Below are 20,731 nucleotides of genomic sequence, written 5' to 3'. Positions count from 1 at the left end.
TGTAGTGCAGTGACTCGAGAGAGTGCACTGGCACCACTGGGGATGCAGTGCAGTGAGTCCAGAGAGTGCACTGGCACCACTGGGGATGCAGTGCAGTGAGTCCAGAGAGTGCACTGGCAGCAGTGGGGATGCAGTGCAGTGAGTCCAGAGAGTGCACTGGCACCACTGGGGATGCAGTGCAGTGAGTCCAGAGACTTCACTGGCACCACTGGGAATGCAGTGCAGTGAGTGCAGAGAGTGCACTGACACCACTGGGGATGCAGTGCAGTGAGTCCAGAGAGTGCACTGGCACCACTGGGGATGCACTGCAGTGAGTCCAGAGAGTGCACTGGCACCACTGGGAATGCACTGCAGTGAGTCCAGAGAGTGCACTGGCACCACTGGTGATGCAGTACAGTGAGTCCAGAGAGTGCACTGGCACCACTGGGGATGCACTGCAGTGAGTCCAGAGAGTGCACTGGCACCACTGGGGATGCACTACAGTGAGTCCAGGGATTGCACTGGCACCACTGGGGATGCAGTGCAGTGAGTCCAGAGAGTGCACTGGCACCACTGGGGATGCAGTGCAGTGAGTCCAGAGAGTGCACTGGCACCACTGGGGATGCAGTTTAGTGAGTCCAGAGAGTGCACTGGCACCACTGGGGATGCACTTCAAGGAGTCCAGAGATTGCACTGGCACCACTGGGGATGCAGTGCAGTGAGTCCAGAGAGTGCACTGGCACCACTGGTGATGCAGTGCAGTGAGTCCAGAGAGTGCACTGGCACCACTGGCGATGCAGTCCAGTGAGTCCAGTGAATGCACTGGCACCACTGGGGATGCTGTGCAGTGAGTGCAGAGAGTGCACTGGCACCACCTGTGATGCAGTACAGTGTGTCCAGTGAGTGCACTGGCACCACTGGGGATGCAGTGCTGTGACTCCGGAGAGCGCACTGGCACCACTGGGGATGCACTGCAGTGAGTCCAGAGACTGCACTAGCACCACTGGGGATGCAGTGCAGTGAATCCTGTGAGTACACTGGCACCACTGGGGATGCAGTGCAGTGAGTCCAGAGAGTGCACTGGCACCACTGGGGATGCAGTGCAGTGAGTCCAGAGAGTGCACTGGCACCACTGGAGATGCAGTACAGTGAGTCCAGTGAATGCACTGGAACCACTGGGGATGGAGTGCAGTGAGTCCAGAGAGTGCACTGGCACCACTGGTGATGCAGTACAGTGAGTCCAGTGAGTGCACTGGTACCACTGGGCCTGCAGTGCAGTGAGTCCAGAGAGTACACTGGCACCACTGGGGATGCACTGCAGTGAGTCCAGAGAGTGCACTGGCACCACCGATGATGCAGTACAGTGAGTCCAGTGAAGTGCACTGGCACTACTGGCGATGTAGTGCAGTGACTCGAGAGAGTGCACTGGCACCACTGGGGATGCAGTGCAGTGAGTCCAGAGAGTGCACTGGCACCACTGGGGATGCAGTGCAGTGAGTCCAGAGAGTGCACTGGCAGCAGTGGGGATGCAGTGCAGTGAGTCCAGAGAGTGCACTGGCACCACTGGGGATGCAGTGCAGTGAGTCCAGAGACTTCACTGGCACCACTGGGAATGCAGTGCAGTGAGTGCAGAGAGTGCACTGACACCACTGGGGATGCAGTGCAGTGAGTCCAGAGAGTGCACTGGCACCACTGGGGATGCACTGCAGTGAGTCCAGAGAGTGCACTGGCACCACTGGGAATGCACTGCAGTGAGTCCAGAGAGTGCACTGGCACCACTGGTGATGCAGTACAGTGAGTCCAGAGAGTGCACTGGCACCACTGGGGATGCACTGCAGTGAGTCCAGAGAGTGCACTGGCACCACTGGGGATGCACTACAGTGAGTCCAGGGATTGCACTGGCACCACTGGGGATGCAGTGCAGTGAGTCCAGAGAGTGCACTGGCACCACTGGGGATGCAGTGCAGTGAGTCCAGAGAGTGCACTGGCACCACTGGGGATGCAGTTTAGTGAGTCCAGAGAGTGCACTGGCACCACTGGGGATGCACTTCAAGGAGTCCAGAGATTGCACTGGCACCACTGGGGATGCAGTGCAGTGAGTCCAGAGAGTGCACTGGCACCACTGGTGATGCAGTGCAGTGAGTCCAGAGAGTGCACTGGCACCACTGGCGATGCAGTCCAGTGAGTCCAGTGAATGCACTGGCACCACTGGGGATGCTGTGCAGTGAGTGCAGAGAGTGCACTGGCACCACCTGTGATGCAGTACAGTGTGTCCAGTGAGTGCACTGGCACCACTGGGGATGCAGTGCTGTGACTCCGGAGAGCGCACTGGCACCACTGGGGATGCAGTGCAGTGAGTCCAGAGATTGCACTGACACCACTGGGGATGTAGTACTGTGACTCCAGAGAGCGCACTGGCACCACTGTGGATGCAGTGCAGTGAGTGCAGAGAGTGCACTGGCACCACTGGGGATGCAGTGCAGTGAGTCCAGAGATTGCACTGGCACCACTGGGGATGCAGTGCTGTGACTCCAGAGAGCGCACTGGCACCACTGGGGATGCAGTGCAGTGAGTCCAGAGAGTGCACTGGCACCACTGGGGATGCACTGCAGTGAGTCCAGAGAGTGCACTGGCACCACTGGGGATGCACTGCAGTGAGTCCAGAGAGTGCACTGGCACCACTGGGGCTGCAGTGCAGTGAGTCCAGAGAGTGCACTGGCACCACTGGGGATGCACTGCAGTGAGTCTAGAGATTGCACTGGCACCACTGGGGATGCAGTGCAGTGAGTGCAGAGAGTGCACTGGCACCACTGGGGATGCACTTCAGTGAGTTCAGAGAGTGCACTTGCACCACTGGGGATGGGTTTCAAGCCAACTGCATTAACCGCTCATGCTTCTTTCTTATGAGACGTTAGTAAACCAATTACATAGCCTTGTCAAGACTAAATCACAGGTAAAAATCCTGTACATCTCATGTGGCCAACCACTCCCAACTAGGATTCCAAGAACCAGGAGGTTCGGTGAAAATAGGGCTAGTGCTATTAGAGGGGTGATTATTAGGGTAAGCCCTAAGCTGTCTTTAATGGAGAAGTATGGGTGGAATGGGATTTTGTCGCAGTCTGATACGATTCCTAGTGGGTTATTTGAGCCTGATTCGTGTAGGAAGGTTAGGTGGACTAGGGTGATTCCTGCAATTAGGAAGGGCAGTAGGAAGTGGATGGCGAAGAATCGGGTTAAGGTTGGATTGTCTACTGAGAATCCTCCTCAGGCTCATTCTACTAGAGTTTGCCCAATGTACGGGATGGCTGAGAATAGGTTGGTGATTACGGTGGCCCCTCAGAATGACATTTGTCCTCATGGGAGGACATACCCTACGAAGGCAGTTGCTATTAGGGTGAGTAGGAGGATTACTCCTGTGTTTCAGGTTTCTTTGTATAGGTAGGAGCCGTAGTAGAGGCCTCGTCCGATGTGTAAGTAGATGCAGATAAAGAAGAGCGAAGCACCGTTGGCGTGGAGGTTGCGGATGAGCCATCCGTACTGGACGTCTCGGCATGTGTGAGCTACTGAGGAGAAGGCGAGTGAAGTGTCTGCGGTGTAGTGTATGGCTAGTAGCAGGCCTGTTAGGATTTGTGTGGCTAAGCAGATGGCTAGAAGGGAGCCGAAGTTTCATCAGGCAGAGATGTTGGAGGGGGCGGGTAGGTCGATTAGGGAGTTGTTGATTATTTTTAGTAGGGGATGGGATTTGCGGATGTTAGGGGCCATTAGTGAGTCTGTGTGTTATTAGGATTATTACCAGGATGGAGAGGGCGAAGGATCCTAGGTAGGCCTTAATTAGCCCTGTGTGTATTGAGGTTGCGGCTTTGCTTGCGGCTACTTGTAGTTCAGCAAGGCCCTCTGGCCCTATTTTTTTGAGTCAGGAGAGGTCGATCAAGTGTAGGGCAATGTTTTGTCCCTTTTCTAGTAGGTTTTTGGAGAAGAATCGGTGTACTAGGGGGTTGAAGTACCCTAATGCAGAGGAGAAGTTTATGAGGGGGTTTGGTTTGGGGTGAGTGAGGGTGTGTGTTATGTTCGATAGTTCTAGGGCTAGGATGATTCCTAGGATTGTTATGAGGATGGCAGCGGTTTTGGTGATAAGGGGTATGGTTATTGGGGGGGTTTTGGTTGGTGTGATGAAAGAGGTAATGATTATTCCTGCTGTAATGCTGCCTAGGGCGAGTCGGGTTAGGGGGGCGGTGATTAGTGGGTTGTTTTCGTTTATTGATACTATTGGGGGGATTCGGGTTTGTCCAGCTTGGACTAGGATGGTTATGCGGATGCTGTAGGTTGCGGTGAATGCTGTGGCTATAAGGGTTAGGAGTAGGGCTCAAGTATTTAGGTATGATGTGTTTAAGCTTTCGATGATGAGGTCTTTTGAGTAGAATCCGGCTAGGAATGGGGTTCCTATCAGCGCCAGGTTTCCGATGGTTAGGCAGGAAGTAGTGACTGGGAGTATTTTCTGTAGGCCTCCTATCTTTCGGATATCTTGTTCTCCGTTTAGGTTGTGGATGATAGACCCTGAGCATAGGAATAGTATGGCTTTAAAGAAGGCATGGGTTGAGATGTGTAGGAAGGCTAGTTGTGGGAGGTTTAGTCCGATAGTGACTATTATTAGTCCTAGTTGGCTGGATGTTGAGAAAGCAATGATTTTTTTGATGTCATTTTGGGTTAGGGCGCATGTGGCAGCGAATAGGGTTGATAGAGCACCTAGGCATAGGCAGGCAGTTAGGGCTGTCTGGTTGGTGGCTAGCAGGGGGTGCATGCGGATGAGCAGGAAGATTCCGGCTACTACTATGGTACTGGAGTGCAGTAGGGCTGATACTGGGGTGGGGCCTTCTATTGCTGCGGGCAGTCATGGGTGGAGTCCAAATTGGGCGGATTTTCCTGCGGCTGCGAGGATTAATCCTATGAGGGGGAGGATTGGGGTTTGGTGGGGGTGTACGGCTTGTTGGATCTCTCAGGTGTTGAATGTTGAAGCTAGTCATGCTATGCTCAGGATCAGTCCGATGTCTCCGATTCGGTTGTAGATTACAGCTCGTAGGGCGGCGGTGTTGGCATCTGCTCGGCCTTGTCATCAGCCGATGAGAAGGAAGGACATGATTCGTACTCCTTCCCAGCCTACGAATAGGAGGAATATGTTGTTTGCGGTTGTTAGGAGGAGTATGGCGACTAGGAATGTCAGTAGGTAGGTGAAAAATTTTGTTACGTATGGCTCTGAGGCCATGTATCATATGGCGAATTGTAGGATTGATCATGTTACAAATAGGGCGATTGGAAGAAATGTTATTGAGTATTGGTCTATTTTTAGGCTCAGGGGGATTTTAAAGTTTATAATGAATTTTCACTCCCAGTGGCAGGTGACAGATTCTACTCCCGAGTAGATGAATGCGGTTGTAGGGGCTAGGCTAATTAGGAATGCGGTTTTAACAGCGCGGGTGGTGGCTTGTGGGGTGTTTTTAAAGTTTTTAAATAGAAATGGCAGGATGATTGGGGTTAGGAGGATTGTCAGCGTGAGTAGTGTGAGGGAGTTGATTAGTAGTGTGGGGTTCACTACTTTTACTTGGATTTGCACCAAGATGGGTGGTTCCTAAGACCAGTGGATTGCTGTTATCCTTTAAAAGTAAGGGGGCTGAGGTTTTAGGCTCAGATGTAAGAGTTAGCAGCTCTTGTTGGTTAAACCCTCCCCTCGGCAGGTAAGAAGGTTTGAACTTCTATTCTTAGAATCACAGTCTAATGTTTGGTTTAAACTATACTTGCATGAGGGGATTCCGGAGATCAGTTCGGGTTTGAGGATTAGGAGGAATATTGGGATAATGTGGAGTGTTATGAGCAGGTGTTCTCGCGTGGTTGAGTTTTGCATAGATGTGATGTGGGAGGGGATTGAGCCTCGTTGGGTCATTAGTAGTATGAATAAGGTGTAGGAGGCGGTTAGTAGGGTTGCGATTCCTGTTAGGATGATCGTGAAGGCAGATCAGTTGAATAAGGTGATTATAATGGTTAGCTCTGCTATGAGGTTTGTTGTTGGGGGTAAGGCTATGTTTGTTAGATTGGCCAGCAATCATCAGGTAGCTATGAGTGGTAGGAGAGGTTGTAGGCCTCGTGTGAGTAGTAGAATTCGGCTGTGCGTACGTTCATAGTTTGTGTTGGCTAGGCAGAATAGTATGGAGGAAGTTAGTCCATGGGAAATTATTAGGATCATTGCCCCTGAGAATGATCAGTGGGTTTGGATTATTCCTGCGGCGATAACTAGGCCTATGTGGCTAACGGATGAATAAGCGATTAGTGATTTTAGGTCTGTCTGTCGTAGGCAGATTGAGCTAGTCATTAGGGCGCCTCATAGGGCCAGGGTTAGGAAGGGGTAGTGCAGGAGGTTGGACAGTGGGCCCATAAATAGAGTGACTCGTATAATTCCGTATCCTCCTAGCTTTAGTAGTAGGGCGGCGAGGAGTATTGAGCCTGCGATGGGTGCTTCTACGTGGGCTTTTGGCAGTCAGAGGTGTAGGCCGTATAGTGGGGCTTTTACTATGAATGCTATGAGCAGTGCTAGACCTGATAGTATTCCTGTCCATGAGGTGGATAGGGTTGGGTGGGTTAGTTGTAGGGTTGGCAGGTGCAGGGTGCCAATTTTCACGTATAGGTGTATGATTGTGATTAGCAGGGGTAGAGAGCTTACTGGCGTGTAGAATAGCAGGTAGATGCCAGCGCTTAGGCGTTCTGGTTGGTTCCCCCATCGGGTGATTAAGATTAGGGTGGGAATGAGGGTTGCTTCAAATGAGATGTAAAATAGTGCTAGTTCTGTGGTGGAAAAGGCTAGTAGGATGAATGGCTGGACTGCGACTAAGGTTGAGATAAAGATTCGTTTGCGTTGTAGGGGTTCTTGTTGCAGGTGGTTTTGGCTTGCTATGATTATGAGTGGGAGTAGTCAGCAGGATAGTACTAGGAGGGGGGATGAGATTTGGTCAATTCCTGTTCAGTTGGATAAAAATTTGTAGGGGTAGTAGGTTGGGATTAATCACTGTAGGCTTAGGGCAGCGATTAGGAGGCTGTATAAGGTGGTGTTAGTCCATAGAAATTTTGGTGGAGACAGCAGGGCTGTTGGAAGAAGTATGATTGTGGGTAGGATGATTTTTAGCATTGCAGGAGGTTTAGGTTGTGTAGATGGTCGGAGCCATGTGTGCGGGTGGAGGCTACTAGGATGGCCAGGCCTGTGCCCGCCTCACACGCTGAGAAGGTTAGCATGAGAATTGGTACCATGGTGAATGAGGAGACTTGGTTTTCGATGGATCATATTGATAGGCCTACGAATATCGATAATATTATGCTTTCAAGGCATAGTAGGGCGGATACTAGGTGGGTTCGGTGGAAGGCTAGTCCTAGTCCGCTGAAAATGAAGGCTGAGTAGAAGCTTAAATGTAGGGGCGACATAAGAAAGTTACAGGGTTGGCTGTAATCTGCTGGGTCGAAACCAGCTATCTTTTTGGTTAGACTAACTTTCTGTTATTCTGCTCATTCTAGGCCCCCTTGAATTCACTCGTAGGCCAGTCCGAGTGTTAGGAGAAGGAGGATCGCTACAGTTCAGGTGAGGGTCATTAGGGGGGATTGGAGTTGGACGGCTCATGGCAGGGGGAGTAGGAGGGCGATTTCTAGGTCGAATAGGATGAACAGGATGGCTACTGAGGAAGAATCGGACTGAGAATGGTAATCGAGCAGATCCAAGTGGGTCGAATCCACATTCGTACGGTGAGAGTTTCTCTGAGTCGGGGTTTATTTGGGCGAGTCAGAAGTTTAATGCGGTTAGGGCGGCGCTTAGGATTGATGATAGGGCGAATATGAACATGAGTGCGTTCATTGCTCTCCTCTGGGTTTATACCAGATTCTAGAGATTGGAAGTCAATTGTAATTAATATACTAGAAGAGCAAGATCCTCATCAGTAGATGGTTATGTAGAGGAATAGTCAGATGACGTCTACGAAGTGTCAGTATCAGGCTGCTGCCTCGAATCCGAAGTGGTGGTCTGATGTAAAGTGGAACTTGATCAGTCGGAAGAGGCAGACGGTCAGGAAGGAGGATCCGATGATTACGTGGAGTCCGTGGAATCCAGTGGCAACGAAGAAGGTAGATCCGTAGACGCTATCGGCGATTGAGAATGGGGCTTCGTGGTATTCTATTGCTTGTAGGGCTGTGAAGTAGAATCCCAGGAGGATCGTTAGGGTTAGGGCGTGGATGGCGTGTTTTCGGTTTCCTTCTGTGATGCTGTGATGGGCTCACGTTACGGTAACGCCTGAGGCTAGTAGGATGGCTGTGTTTAGTAGGGGGACTTCTATCGGGTTGAGTGGTTTAATTCCTGTTGGGGGTCATTGGCCTCCTAGTTCTGGGGTTGGGGCCAGGCTCGAGTGGAAGAACGCTCAGAAGAACCCTAAGAAGAAGAATGCTTCGGATGTGATGAAAAGGATTATGCCGTATCGTAGGCCTTTTTGGACTGTGGGAGTGTGATGGCCTTGGAAGGTGCTTTCTCGTACAATGTCTCGTCATCATTGGAGTATTACTAGGAGTATTGAGATGAGGCCTAGGGTTAGTAGTATGGATGAGTTGTAGTGGAATCACATGATTAATCCTGAGGTTGTGAGTAGGGCGGCGGCTGCCCCGAAGATTGGTCAAGGGCTTGGGTCAACTATGTGGTATGAGTGTGCTTGGTGTGCCATTAGATGTTTTCTTGTAAGTATAGGCTTAGAAGGAGCACGAAGACGTAGGCCTGGATTATGGCTACTGCTACTTCTAGGATGGTTAGGAGTAGTAGGATGATTATTGTTAGGATGGATACTGCAGGAAGGGTGGGTATTAATGCAATGGAGGCTGTAGAGATGAGTTGGATGAGTAAGTGTCCTGCTGTAAGGTTGGCTGTAAGGCGGACTCCGAGGGCTAGGGGGCGGATTAGTAGGCTGGTTGTTTCGATCAGGATTAGTGCGGGGATTAGGGGTGTAGGGGTACCTTCGGGTAATAGGTGGGCTAAAGAGGCTGATGGTTGGTTTCGTAGGCCTGTTAGTAGTGTGGCGAGCCATAGTGGGAAGGCTAGGGCTATGTTCATAGATAGTTGGGTGGTTGGGGTGAATGTATATGGAAGGAGGCCTAGAAGGTTGATTGTAAGAAGTATGATTATTAGGGATGTAAATATTATGGCTCATTTGTGGCCATTTTTGTTGAGTGGGACTATTAGTTGTTTTGTGATTAGGTGAAGGAGTCATGTTTGGATAGTAGAAAGGCGGTTGTTGATTCATCGGTTGTTTGGGGACGGGAATAGTAGGGCTGGGAAGAGTAGGGATAGTAGGATTAAGGGGATGCCAAATAGATTGGGGCTGGAAAATTGGTCAAAGAAGCTTAGGTTCATGGTCAGGATCATGGTGTGGGTTTGGTAGTGAGGGAGGTCTTATTTGATGGGGGGTTGGTTGTGGTGAAGGCTAGTAGTTTTGGTTGGATGAGGAGTGCTAGGGTTAATCAGGTTATAATTATGATTGAAAATCATGGTGCGGGGTTAAGCTGTGGCATATCATTAAGGAGGGGGAAGTCCCTCTTTGGCTAGCTTAAAAGGCTAGTGCTGTTGCATAGCTTCTTAATGATTAGGATGATGATAGAAGGGACGATCAGGCCTCGAAATGTGGGAGTGGGGTTGATTCTACTACAATGGGTATGTAGCTGTGATTAGCCCCGCAAATTTCTGAGCATTGTCCGTAAAAAATCCCAGGCCGGGTGGTAATGAATGAAGTTTGGTTTAGTCGGCCTGGGATTGCGTCTGTTTTAACTCCGAGCGTTGGGACTGCTCAGGAGTGGAGTACGTCTCCTGCAGTAATGATCACGCGGATGGGGGATTCTATTGGGATAACTACGCGGTGGTCAACTTCTAGCAGTCGGAAGTGGCCGTTGGGTAAGTCTGGGGTGGGCACTATGTAGGAGTCGAATGATAGGTCTTTGAAGTCTGTGTATTCGTAGCTTCAGTATCATTGGTGGCCGATGGCTTTTAGGGTGAGGTCTGGTTCGTCGATTTCGTCCATTATGTAGAGGATTTGTAGGGATGGGAGGGCGAGGAGTACCAGGACGATAGCAGGTAGGATTGTCCAGATCAGCTCTACTTCTTGGGCGTCTACAGCATTGGACGAGAGTTTTTCTGTTAGTATGTGGGCTAAAAGGTAGAGAACTAGGCTGCAGATAGCTAGGGCAACGATTAGGGCGTGGTCGTGGAATTCAACGAGTTCTTCTATGATGGGTGATGAGGCGTCTTGGAATCCTAGTTGGGAGTGGTTGGCCACATGAGATGTACAGGATTTTTACCTGTGATTTAGTCTTGACAAGGCTATGTAATTGGTTTACTAACGTCTCATAAGAAAGAAGCATGAGCGGTTAATGCAGTTGGCTTGAAACCAGCATGTGAGGGTTCGATTCCTTCCTTTCTTGTACTTGGACGAAGGCCGGTTCCTCGAAAGTATGGTATGGGGGAGGGCAGCCGTGGATTCATTCAACGTTTGTGGTAGTTAGTTCTGGTTGTAGGACTTTTCGTTTGGCCGAAAAGGCTTCTCAGATGATGAATATTAGTATGATTACGGCTACTATTGAGATTAGGGAGCCGATGGAGGAAATGGTGTTTCATAGTGTGTAGGCGTCGGGATAGTCCGAGTATCGTCGGGGTATTCCTGCTAGGCCTAGGAAGTGCTGGGGGAAGAACGTTAGGTTTACTCCTGTAAATATTACCCCGAAGTGGGCTTTTGCTCATGTTTGGTGTAGGGTAAACCCAGTGAGTAGTGGGAATCAGTGAGTAAATCCTGCTAGAATGGCAAAGACGGCGCCTATGGATAGGACGTAGTGGAAGTGGGCAACTACGTAGTACGTGTCGTGCAGGGCGATGTCTAGGGAAGAGTTTGCAAGAACGATTCCTGTTAATCCTCCGATGGTAAATAGGAAGATAAATCCTAGAGCTCATAGTATTGGGGGGGTCTCATTTGATTGTTCCTCCGTGCAGGGTGGCTAGTCAGCTAAATACTTTGATTCCGGTAGGGATGGCAATGATTATAGTGGCTGATGTAAAGTAGGCTCGGGTATCAACGTCTATTCCTACTGTAAACATGTGGTGAGCTCAGACGATGAATCCTAGGAAGCCGATGGATAGTATGGCTCAGACTATTCCCATGTAGCCGAAGGGCTCCTTTTTGCCTGAGTAGTACGTGACTACGTGTGAGATGATTCCGAACCCCGGTAGGATCAGAATATAGACTTCTGGGTGTCCGAAGAATCAGAATAGGTGTTGGTACAGGATTGGGTCTCCTCCTCCAGCGGGGTCGAAGAATGTGGTGTTTAGGTTTCAATCAGTTAGTAATATTGTAATACCGGCGGCGAGTACGGGGAGTGATAGAAGGAGTAGGATGGCGGTAATTAGTACGGATCAGACAAATAGTGGGGTTTGGTATTGTGAGAGTGCGGGGGGTTTTATGTTGATGGCTGTGGTGATAAAGTTGATGGCCCCAAGGATGGAGGAGATACCGGCTAAGTGGAGTGAGAAGATAGCCAGGTCTACTGAAGCTCCGGCGTGGGCAAGGTTACCTGCTAGGGGAGGGTAGACAGTTCAGCCTGTGCCGGCGCCAGCTTCTACAGTGGATGAGGCTAGTAGGAGGAGGAATGATGGGGGGAGGAGTCAAAAGCTTATGTTGTTTATTCGCGGGAATGCTATGTCGGGGGCACCGATTATGAGGGGGACTAATCAGTTGCCGAATCCTCCGATCATGATGGGTATGACTATAAAGAAGCTTATTACAAAGGCGTGAGCGGTAACGATTACATTGTAAATTTGGTCGTCGCCTAGGAGAGTTCCTGGTTGTCCTAGTTCTGCGCGGATTAATAGGCTGAGTGCGGTGCCGACTATTCCTGCTCATGCCCCGAAGATGAGGTACAGGGTGCCAATATCCTTATGGTTAGTGGAAAATAGTCATCGGTTGATGAAGGTGACGGGTAAGATGGCTGAGTGTTGAAGCGTTAGGCTGTAGTCCTTTTTACAGAGGTTTAATTCCTCTTCTTATCGGCTCTGTAGTGAAATTCATGTTGAGTTGCAAGCTCATCGATGCGCACTAGGGTGCGTCAGGGTCTTTGTAGGCAGAAGCCAATTGGTTTAGGCATTTAGCTGTTAACTAGAGTTTTGTGGGATCGAAGCCCATCTGTCTAGGGAGGCTTTAGCTTAATTAAAGCGTCTGACTTGCATTCAGAAGATACAGGTTAATATTCTGTAAGTCTTAATGTGCAGAAACTAAGAGGGTTTAACTCTTATTTAAGGCTTTGAAGGCCTTCGGTTTGGGGTGTTATCCTAAGTTTCTAGACAATGGCATGTATTATTGGGGACAGGGGAAGTAAGAGGATTGATAGTGAGGCAAGGACCGCAGTAGGTGTGCTTGGGGCTTTGCTAGTGTATCATTGTTTTATGTGGTTAGAGGAGTTGGGGGGAAGGGTAATTGTTGAGTGGTATGCGAGGCGTAGGTAGAAGAAGAGGCTGAGCAGTGATAGCATGGCAATTGCCATGGCTGCTGGTGTTATTTCCTGTTTAGTTAGTTCTTGGATGATAAGTCACTTTGGTATAAAGCCTGTTAATGGGGGGAGGCCTGCTAGGGATAAAAGTACTAGTATTAGGGTGGCGTTTAGCACTGGGGTTTTTGTTCATGAGGTTGTGATCATGGATAGGTTAAGGGCTTTGATTTTGTTAAGGGCTAGGAATACGGCTGATGTTATGATTGTGTATAGGTAGAAGGTAAGTAAGGCCAATTTGGGGCTGTAAACTAGGATGATGGCGATTCAGCCTAAGTGGGAGATGGACGAGAAGGCTAGGATTTTGCGTGTTTGTGTTTGGTTCAGTCCTATTCAGCCTCCTAGTGCTGTTGAGGCTAGGGCCATGGCGGTGAGTAGAGCTGGGTCGAGGGATTTGGATGTTAGTAGGAGCAGGGTTAGTGGGGGGAATTTTATGAGGGTCGAGAGTAGCAGGGCTGTTATTAGTGGCGATCCTTGTAGTACTTCTGGGAATCAGAAGTGAAATGGCACTAGGCCCAGTTTAATAGCGATTGCTGCTGTCAGTAGTAGACAGGAGGTTGGGTGGTTTATTTGTGTGATGTCTCATTGGCCGGTGACTCAGGCATTGGTTATGCTAGAGAATAGGACCAGGGCGGAAGCAGCTGCTTGGGTTAGGAAGTATTTCGTTGCGGCTTCTACTGCTCGTGGGTGGTGGGATTTGGCAATTAGGGGAATGATGGCTAGTGTGTTGATCTCCAGTCCTGTCCAGGCCAGAACTCAGTGGTTGCTGGAAATTGTGATTGTGGTGCCCAAGATGAGGCTGAAGGTTATGATTGGGGTCGCGTAAGGGTTCATTAGTAGAGGAGGGGGTTAAACCATCATTTTCGGGGTATGGGCCCGATAGCTTGATTAGCTGACTCTACTAGAAAATAATATAAGGGAAGTATGGAGAATTTTGATTTCTCTTGTGTGGGTTCAATTCCTACTTTTCTAAGGTCAACAGGAAATGAGAGGGCTGTTATACCTCTATGTTCACTTTATCATAGTGACCCTTTGTAGTTCAGGCACATTTCCTTATGTAAGGAGGTAGGCCTGCATAGCAGATAGGTATGCTGATGTGTCAGAGGCACAGAGCTAGTGTGAGGGGTAGGAAGTTTTTTCATAGTAGGTGCATTAGTTGGTCATATCGGAATCGTGGGTATGAAGCTCGGACCCATAAGAAACCAGAAGATAGTAGGAGGACTTTTGTGGCTAGGATGACGGGGAATAGTTCTGTGGGTGGCCCTAGGGCGCTTGGGTTTAGGAATATGATGGCTGTAAGTGTATTTATTAGCATAATGTTCGCATATTCAGCTAGGAAGAATAAGGCGAAGGGTCCTGTGGCGTATTCAACGTTAAACCCTGAGACTAGCTCAGATTCACCCTCTGTGAGGTCAAAAGGAGCTCGGTTTGTCTCTGCTAGGGTGGATACGTATCATATTATTGCTAGGGGTCATGAGGAGAAAATGAAGTATAGAGGCTCCTGTGCGACGGCAAAGGAGCTGAGTGTGTAGCTTCCGCTTAGTATGATTATTGATAGCAGGATTATGGCCAGTGTCACTTCGTATGAAATGGTCTGTGCTACTGCCCGTAGGGCTCCGATTAGTGCGTATTTTGAGTTCGAGGCTCAGCCTGATCATAGGACTGAGTAGACGGCTAGGCTTGACATGGCTATTAGGAAGAGAACTCCGAGGTTTAGATCTGCTAGGGGAAATGGGAGTGGTAGTGGTGCTCAAGTGGTGAGGGCTAGGACAAGGGCTAGTATTGGTATCAGAATGAATAGAAGTGGGGAAGAGGTAGAGGGTCGGATGGGCTCTTTGGTAAATAGTTTCAGTCCGTCCGCAAATGGTTGAAGTAGGCCAAAAGGCCCGACAACGTTAGGGCCTTTGCGGGATTGTATGTAGCTTAGGATTTTCCCTTCTACTAGGGTTAGGAAGGCTACGGCAATCAGGATTGGGATGATGTATAGGAGGGATATAACGAGGCAGCTTAGTGTTGTTATTTGAATCATGGTTGAAGCTAGGGAGAGGATTTGAACCTCTGGGGAAAGGGCTTAAGCCTTCTGCACTTGCCGGGCTCTGCCACTCTAGCTGGTCCTTTTCTAGGATTGAAAGTGGTGGGGGAAGGCCCTCTTCACGGTTTAGTTGGTTTCACTGCTTAGAGGGGGGGGGCGTGCTTGTGGTATTGGCCCCACTTTCCCGGTCCTTTCGTACTGGGGAGAGTGTGTCATAGATAGAAACCGACCTGGATTGCTCCGGTCTGAACTCAGATCACGTAGGACTGTTAATCGTTGAACAAACGAACCCTTAATAGCGGCTGCACCATTAGGATGTCCTGATCCAACATCGAGGTCGTAAACCCCCCTGTCGATATGGGCTCTTGAGGGGGATTGCGCTGTTATCCCTGGGGTAGCTTGGTCCATTAATCAATTATATTGGGTCTGGTCACTGTTAGCACTTTGAGGGGTAGCTCTAGGTAAAGAGGTATGGTCTTGTTTTTGGAGGATTTGTTCTCCTCCAAGGTCGCCCCAACCGAAAAATATCGACCAGGCTCTGCGATGGTAGTGGCCCCAGTGGGGTTGATTGAGGATTCGCGGTGGTCGTTGATTTTTAAGTTCCACAGGGTCTTCTCGTCTTATGTTCACATCCCCGCTTTTGCACGGGGAGATCAATTTCACTGATTATCTGTGAGAGACAGTTAAGACCTCGTTTAGCCATTCATACAAGTCTCGATTTATGGGACAATTGATTGCGCTACCTTTGCACGGTTAGGATACCGCGGCCGTTAAACCTAAGTCACCGGGCAGGCATCACCTTCAATACTTGTTTAATTTGCTGAAGGCTATGTTTTTGGTAAACAGTCGGGCCTTATTAATTTGCCGAGTTCCTTTCACAGATTTTAATCGCTCTTATAGGCGCTCCTGAGTCGGGTTAACAGGGTTAGTTAATACGTGGTCTTGTAGGGGTTTTTGTATCTGTCTAGGTCTGTTAATAATGTTTCTATGTAAGCTTGCGCCGTTAGAGGGGTGTGGCCCTGAGTTACTTATTTTAGCATTAATTCTCCTATATTCATAGGTTGACCTGTTTGTGATAAGGGAATCATCTTATTTTGGTATTTTTAGGTGGTGGAGCTTTGACGCACTCTTTTTTGATGGCTGCTTTAGGGCCCACGGTAGGATCAGTAGTAAGAATTATCCGCTAGTCGAGGTTGTGTCCTTTTTTAATGGAGCTGTCCCTCCATTAAATAGCTCTTAATCATCTCATTAGGGTTCAGGATGTCCGGTAGGGAGGATTAAGGGGGAACTTAGATTCGTTTCACAGGTAACCAGCTATCACCCAGCTCGGTTGGCTTTTCACCTCTACTGACAAGTCATCCCACTCTTTTGCAACAGAGACGGGTTCGCTCTCTTTAACTGCTTGAAAGTAGCTCGCTTGGGTTTCGGGGGGGCAAACTTTAGTTCACTTTGCTTGGTTGTTCTCGCTAAACCATGATGCAAAAGGTACAAGGGTTGATCTTTGCTGTCTGTCGCTTTGATTGTTTCACTGCTATTTCATCTTTCCCTTACGGTACTGGGGTCTCTATCGCATCTAAGTGTCTTTTCTATCGCCTATACTAAGACTGTAAAATGCTTTAGTTTAATTAGTTTAGTAAATTCTTTAGTTTTGGTGTACTATTTGTGTGGTTGAGCTAGAGGGGGGGCTTCAAGACGATCCGGTCTAGTAGATATCTTTCAGGTGTAAGCTGAGTGCTTTGGTGTTATAGCTACGTCTTGATATTCTAAGTACACCTTCCGGTACACTTACCTTGTTACGACTTACCTCATCTTCAGCGTATTTATGGTATTAGTTATGTGGGATGTGGCTTTTGAGGAGGGTGACGGGCGGTATGTACGTGCCCCAGGGCCGGCTTAAAGTAGGCTCTATTGTCCCACTTTACTGCTAAATCCGCCTTCCAGAAGTGGTTTCACGCTTCTTTCCGTGTGCCCTATGAATAGGGAATGTAGCCCATTTCTTCCACTCCATAGGCTATACCTTGACCTGTCTTATTAGCGGGGTGCTATTGTGTCCACTGTTGTGCTCTCATTCGAGGTGGGCTGGCGACGGCGGTATGTAGGCTGTGTTGGCAAGGGGTGGTTGGGTTAATCGGGGATTATCGATTGTAGAACAGGCTCCTCTAGGTGGGTTTGGGGCACCGCCAAGTCCTTAGAGTTTTAAGCGTTTGTGCTCGTAGTTCTCTGGCGGATACTTCGGTAAAGTAAGTATCAAGATTTAGGGCCAGGCATAGTGGGGTATCTAATCCCAGTTTGGGCCCTGGCTTTCGTGGGTTTAAATCAGTCGTTAGTTCCTAAGATCATCTTAATGGTGTGTTTAGGTGCATCTTGGGCTTATGACAGCTCAGTTGCATTTTGATCTTAGTTAGCTAGGATAGGCATTTTACCACTCTTTACGCCGTGTCAATAGGACGGTTGATTTGGGTTTCTTGTATGACCGCGGTGGCTGGCACAAGATTTACCAACCCCTGAAGTTAGGCTGTTGCTATAACTAAGTCAAGTTTGCACTCATTGCTTAATGTTAATTACTGCTGAATACCCGTGGGGGCGTGGCTTAGCGAGGCGTCTTGGGCTACTACTTGGGTGTGCCTGATACCCGCTCCTCAAGGCCTGTATGGGGGTAGGTGGTCGAGGGCGTTTACACTGGGGCGCGGATACTTGCATGTATATATTTAGCAAAAACCAACCGTAAGGTTAGGACTAAGTCTTTTGTCCGCAGGCATGTTTTATGCCATCTTGGCAACTTCAGTGCCATGCTTTGTGTTAAGCTATGTGGACGGGGGTGTGGTTAGCTGATAGTTGAGTGGTGAGTGAGAGTGAAGTATATGAAATTATTGCTTGTGTTTACTATTTTTAGTACTGGAGTTTCTCTAAGTCCTAGGACTAGGAGGAAATGGTGTTTCATAGTGTGTAGGCGTCGGGATAGTCCGAGTATCGTCGGGGTATTCCTGCTAGGCCTAGGAAGTGCTGGGGGAAGAACGTTAGGTTTACTCCTGTAAATATTACCCCGAAGTGGGCTTTTGCTCATGTTTGGTGTAGGGTAAACCCAGTGAGTAGTGGGAATCAGTGAGTAAATCCTGCTAGAATGGCAAAGACGGCGCCTATGGATAGGACGTAGTGGAAGTGGACACTATTTGTCTGATCCGTACTAATTACCGCCATCCTACTCCTTCTATCACTCCCCGTACTCGCCGCCGGTATTACAATATTACTAACTGATCGAAACCTAAACACCACATTCTTCGACCCCGCTGGAGGAGGAGACCCAATCCTGTACCAACACCTATTCTGATTCTTCGGACACCCAGAAGTCTATATTCTGATCCTACCGGGGTTCGGAATCATCTCACACGTAGTCACGTACTACTCAGGCAAAAAGGAGCCCTTCGGCTACATGGGAATAGTCTGAGCCATACTATCCATCGGCTTCCTAGGATTCATCGTCTGAGCTCACCACATGTTTACAGTAGGAATAGACGTTGATACCCGAGCCTACTTTACATCAGCCACTATAATCATTGCCATCCCTACCGGAATCAAAGTATTTAGCTGACTAGCCACCCTGCACGGAGGAACAATCAAATGAGACCCCCCCAATACTATGAGCTCTAGGATTTATCTTCCTATTTACCATCGGAGGATTAACAGGAATCGTTCTTGCAAACTCTTCCCTAGACATCGCCCTGCACGACACGTACTACGTAGTTGCCCACTTCCACTACGTCCTATCCATAGGCGCCGTCTTTGCCATTCTAGCAGGATTTACTCACTGATTCCCACTACTCACTGGGTTTACCCTACACCAAACATGAGCAAAAGCCCACTTCGGGGTAATATTTACAAGAGTAAACCTAACGTTCTTCCCCCAGCACTTCCTAGGCCTAGCAGGAATACCCCGACGATACTCGGACTATCCCGACGCCTACACACTATGAAACACCATTTCCTCCATCGGCTCCCTAATCTCAATAGTAGCCGTAATCATACTAATATTCATCATCTGAGAAGCCTTTCCGGCCAAACGAAAAGTCCTACAACCAGAACTAACTACCACAAACGTTGAATGAATCCACGGCTGCCCTCCCCCATACCATACTTTCGAGGAACCGGCCTTCGTCCAAGTACAAGAAAGGAAGGAATCGAACCCTCACATGCTGGTTTCAAGCCAACTGCATTAACCGCTCATGCTTCTTTCTTATGAGACGTTAGTAAACCAATTACATAGCCTTGTCAAGACTAAATCACAGGTAAAAATCCTGTACATCTCATGTGGCCAACCACTCCCAACTAGGATTCCAAGACGCCTCATCACCCATCATAGAAGAACTCGTTGAATTCCACGACCACGCCCTAATCGTTGCCCTAGCTATCTGCAGCCTAGTTCTCTACCTTTTAGCCCACATACTAACAGAAAAACTCTCGTCCAATGCTGTAGACGCCCAAGAAGTAGAGCTGATCTGGACAATCCTACCTGCTATCGTCCTGGTACTCCTCGCCCTCCCATCCCTACAAATCCTCTACATAATGGACAAAATCGATGAACCAGACCTCACCCTAAAAGCCATCGGCCACCAATGATACTGAAGCTACGAATACACAGACTTCAAAGACCTATCATTCGACTCCTACATAGTGCCCACCCCAGACTTACCCAACGGCCACTTCCGACTGCTAGAAGTTGACCACCGCGTAGTTATCCCAATAGAATCCCCCATCCGCGTGATCATTACTGCAGGAGACGTACTCCACTCCTGAGCAGTCCCAACGCTCGGAGTTAAAACAGACGCAATCCCAGGCCGACTAAACCAAACTTCATTCATTACCACCCGGCCTGGGATTTTTTACGGACAATGCTCAGAAATTTGCGGGGCTAATCACAGCTACATACCCATTGTAGTAGAATCAACCCCACTCCCACATTTCGAGGCCTGATCGTCCCTTCTATCATCATCCTAATCATTAAGAAGCTATGCAACAGCACTAGCCTTTTAAGCTAGCCAAAGAGGGACTTCCCCCTCCTTAATGATATGCCACAGCTTAACCCCGCACCATGATTTTCAATCATAATTATAACCTGATTAACCCTAGCACTCCTCATCCAACCAAAACTACTAGCCTTCACCACAACCAACCCCCCATCAAATAAGACCTCCCTCACTACCAAACCCACACCATGATCCTGACCATGAACCTAAGCTTCTTTGACCAATTTTCCAGCCCCAATCTATTCGGCATCCCCTTAATCCTACTATCCCTACTCTTCCCAGCCCTACTATTCCCGTCCCCAAACAACCGATGAATCAACAACCGCCTTTCTACTATCCAAACATGACTCCTTCACCTAATCACAAAACAACTAATAGTCCCACTCAACAAAAATGGCCACAAATGAGCCATAATATTTACATCCCTAATAATCATACTTCTTACAATCAACCTTCTAGGCCTCCTTCCATATACATTCACCCCAACCACCCAACTATCTATGAACATAGCCCTAGCCTTCCCACTATGGCTCGCCACACTACTAACAGGCCTACGAAACCAACCATCAGCCTCTTTAGCCCACCTATTACCCGAAGGTACCCCTACACCCCTAATCCCCGCACTAATCCTGATCGAAACAACCAGCCTACTAATCCGCCCCCTAGCCCTCGGAGTCCGCCTTACAGCCAACCTTACAGCAGGACACTTACTCATCCAACTCATCTCTACAGCCTCCATTGCATTAATACCCACCCTTCCTGCAGTATCCATCCTAACAATAATCATCCTACTACTCCTAACCATCCTAGAAGTAGCAGTAGCCATAATCCAGGCCTACGTCTTCGTGCTCCTTCTAAGCCTATACTTACAAGAAAACATCTAATGGCACACCAAGCACACTCATACCACATAGTTGACCCAAGCCCTTGACCAATCTTCGGGGCAGCCGCCGCCCTACTCACAACCTCAGGATTAATCATGTGATTCCACTACAACTCATCCATACTACTAACCCTAGGCCTCATCTCAATACTCCTAGTAATACTCCAATGATGACGAGACATTGTACGAGAAAGCACCTTCCAAGGCCATCACACTCCCACAGTC

The 20,731-nt window shown here is 48.8% G+C and overlaps 1 long non-coding RNA gene across 5 annotated transcripts in view; it reads left to right on the top strand.

Annotated features, from left to right (window-relative positions):
• Nucleotides 1-19,604, top strand: part of LOC308197137 — a 494,297-nt gene extending 474,693 nt beyond the window's left edge. For all 5 annotated transcript variants that reach the window (XR_013952617.1, XR_013952618.1, XR_013952619.1 and 2 more), the window contains one exon: nucleotides 8,842-19,604. This is a non-coding gene — a long non-coding RNA (uncharacterized lncRNA). The remainder of the gene's footprint in view (nucleotides 1-8,841) is intronic.
• The last annotated feature ends 1,127 nt before the right edge of the window (nucleotides 19,605-20,731 follow it).

This window comes from Anser brachyrhynchus (genome assembly GCF_964034855.1).
Source record: "Anser brachyrhynchus genome assembly, chromosome: 6".
Taxonomy (NCBI): Eukaryota; Metazoa; Chordata; class Aves; order Anseriformes; family Anatidae; genus Anser; species Anser brachyrhynchus.
The sequence above is the reverse complement of the archived record's forward strand: the minus strand, read 5'-3'. Positions and strand labels throughout refer to the sequence as shown.